Source organism: Lynx rufus, unplaced genomic scaffold (genome assembly GCF_022079265.1).
Source record: "Lynx rufus isolate CCGP_SWC_20201006 ecotype Redwood Valley unplaced genomic scaffold, mLynRuf1.p SCAF_9, whole genome shotgun sequence".
NCBI classification, from domain to species: Eukaryota; Metazoa; Chordata; class Mammalia; order Carnivora; family Felidae; genus Lynx; species Lynx rufus.
Genome location: NW_025814897.1, coordinates 84,724,865 through 84,728,287, shown reverse-complemented (window position 1 = coordinate 84,728,287; position 3,423 = coordinate 84,724,865). Strand labels below are relative to the sequence as shown.

Here is a 3,423-nt window from a genome sequence, read left to right as displayed (position 1 = left end):
GTCATCTTGAGAGCTCTTTCTTCCAAGTCTAGGTTTTCTCATTTATAAAATCATAGAGTTTCTCTAGGGACCTCTAAATCCGTTGAATATGGGAAACAACTTAAAGCCCCGGAATTCAAGTGGAATGAAACTGACTGAGCCCACACCTAAGAATACAGGGATGAGTGGTGCCAGGCACTCTCCAATCCTGGAGCTCCTCCTCTGCCTGGACCACAGGGATCAGGGGCCTTATGATCCCTTGGCCTGCAGTGGTTTTTTAGCCTGGGCACATGGACATACACAGAGTTTGGGATATCTTGGCCCTTTAGGACAAGGGTAGGCTGTCCCAAATGTCTACTGCTCTTTATTCTTTCATTTCACTGAAGGAGCAGTAGTTGGGCCCCAGGTTTCACACGGTGTAGTCAGTGTTGGTGTCTCACTTGCCACAGTGATATGCAGTGGCTACTGGGTACATACACAGGGCGTGTACATGGCGAGCACAGCTAGGCACTCTAACCATGTCATACATCAGCTCCTTGGAGGTACATATTTTCTGAATGTTGGGCCTGCCTGGGTTTTTGTACACTAGAGCCTGAGGAGTTTAGGAAGGAGAGAGTTAGATTATAATTCTGGAAGTTTCCTTTTGGCTTAGTCAAAATGAGACAGGGATTTTGGGGTGCCTGGGTAACTCAGTCAGTTGAGCATTTAACTCTTGATTTTGGCTCAGGTCATGATCCCAGGGTCATGGGACTAAGCCCTGCATCTGCCTCCACACTGAGTGTGGAGCCTGCTTGGGATTCTCTCTCTCTCTCTCTCTCAAAAAAAGAGGGATTTAATACTGCTTATTCTAATATTTGTCCTCTGAAGACCAGGTTGTAGGATCCTTAAGCACAGGAAGCATGACCTTATTTTTAAAAATGCATGTTATACCACTTTTCTAAACTGTCCTGGAAATGTTATAGAAAATATGACTGTTTCCTTCCTCCCTACCATGATAATACCCACATGTTTAATATTTGTAAAGTTCTATAAAACTTTAAATTTGTATGGCATAAAAGCATGTAGAGATAAAGGAATAAAGAAATATGACTTTGGAATATAAAGATTTTTCTTTTTGTACTTAGTAATCTGAAGCTATGTTAATGACAGATAAAAACATATAACACTTCAGTTTAATTGCTTATAAAGATATTTCCATCACTCTTTTCTATGTATATTTAAAAGAGGAATAAGAGTCATACGCTGAATTATTCATGCTTGCCTGAAATATGAGTGAAGTCTCATATTGGATTTTGGACCTTCTATTACTTTTTAAGTTTTTCCTTGCCACTGCCTTAAATTCTTTGTATTTGCATGGTTCTTAATCCAAAAGTAAATGACATAGTTTCAATATCAATACATTTAACTCAAGCCAAGTATGTTTCACTCTTCTACTTGCCCAATGGGAAAATAATTGGCTTTAAGGGAGAGAAGAGGTTGCTGGTTAATTCCTTTGCCAGGCTGGCCACAAGGTCTCTATCCCACTCTATGCAGTGAGTTAAATTTCATTGATCAAATTTTTACTATCACATAAAGTATATTCATTAAAATGCAGCCACCTTAAATTTCAGTTTGTTGAATCCCTGCATAGCCAGATGCAACAGAAAAATGGCAAAGAAGAAACATGTTCACTGAAAACTGTCCAATTGTGAAGAAGCTGTAGAGAATGTAGACAAATGGTCTAATGCCCTTATGCCTTGATTTCCTCACCAGCATAAAGGGATTAGGTTTGCTGATTCCTTTTGGTTCTAATCTACAGGGATTGATTGTTTTCAGGCTGCTTGCTGGCATTTGTGTTAAAGGTAGACCAATAAAATGAATCTTCTAATTGGCTGCTTGTGTTTTTATTTGGCTTTAAAGGCATTTTGGTACTATACCTGTTACAAAGGTATGCCTTTTATTATTGCATTTGGCTGTTTGAGAGTATTGATCATATTCCATGATCAAATATAGATATGTATTCATGCCCATGTTTATCTCTCAATAGGTAAAGCTAGCAGAAAAATACTCTTTTAAAATGCAGAATTGGCGCATTACTGAAGCATTCATTTACATCAATATGAGCTGTCCCAAATTTGTTTTACCCAAATTAAATCCAAACCTAGACATTGAAATGATATCATGGTAATTAACCTTAATCACAATGCAGAGAAGTTGGCTAAGCGATTCATGGCTATTGTTGAGGAGAGACAAAATATTGATAAATTGGGAATTAATGAAGCCTGCCTTGTACAGATCCTCAGTACCCTCACTTCCAGCAGGAGTGAATTCCTGCCCAGGTGTAGCAGTAGCCCACACACCAAGTGGCATTGGTGCTTATGCAGAAGGGGTATTCCTTTCTCCACTGTGATGGTGATGTTCGTCAGCTCATAGCTCATGCAGCAGATTGCTCTCCAGCAATAGAAGAGAAAGCAAAACTGGACTGACTTCATCCTGGACTAGGAAGCAAACAATTAGAAACTCAAGGTATTTTCACCGTCATGAGCTTTGACCCAGTCAGACTGAATGGAAATAAACCTGCTCCCCAAGCTCCACAGTCACATTCAGTTTTAACAAGCATATTTTGACAAAAGAGAAACATGTTACAGATGAGAACTCCTCATAAAATTCTTTAAGTGGAGGTGTATTTTTTTTTTTTTAGGGATTAAAATGCTTCAGGGGATTATCTTAAAATGAAAATGATTGCCTGGAACCAGGCAATTGTCATTGTTAAATGGCCCCTTCAGTCTCAGTTTTAATGACCATTTTGATTTTAATAAAGAAAATTTTGTGCCTGAGAATTCATTTTTTGATTTTTGAATTAACTAAATAAGGGCATATAATTTTGTTCACATTTGATTAGTAGGAAAATATTTCAAAGGTCAAGTTAATAGGTCTATAAAATTAGTTAGTTGCTATTCCTGTTTGTAATAGATACATAAATTTTGAGAAATTAAACTGGCATGTCTGGACTTCCTACAAGACAGTAATAAAAAGTTCTTTCCTGAGAGTCTCAATTTGTTTTTTAGATCCTGAGAATCAATAACTTAAAAAATAACTATCCCCAATTGATAACTACAGGAGCAGAAACCTGTAGTCTGTTGTCTTGGATGAGGAATGCCATAGACAGAGGCAAATCTCAAGTCTACCATTTATACAATAGCATGTGTACCTACTAACGTGGTCAATTTCTTGGGTATTAAAATGTTCCAGGGCTTGACTAGCGCTTAAATTGAAGAAGTATTTCAATAGATAGAATGATCAAATATTGTTAAAACTGTCTAAACAATATATTAGGGAAAAGAATGCTAAAATAGATTACTTTTTCAGAACTAAATTCAATATAATAGCATATCTACTCCTTTATTTTGTTGGTTTATACATGACTATAGATTTTTCTTTGGCATCTTTAATTTCATGAATTCA

At 37.2% G+C, this 3,423-nt stretch overlaps 1 pseudogene; it reads right to left on the bottom strand.

Annotated features, from left to right (window-relative positions):
- Window positions 1–343: 343 nt before the first annotated feature.
- Window positions 344–2,450, bottom strand: LOC124506159 (follitropin subunit beta-like; annotated as a pseudogene).
- Window positions 2,451–3,423: the final 973 nt, after the last annotated feature.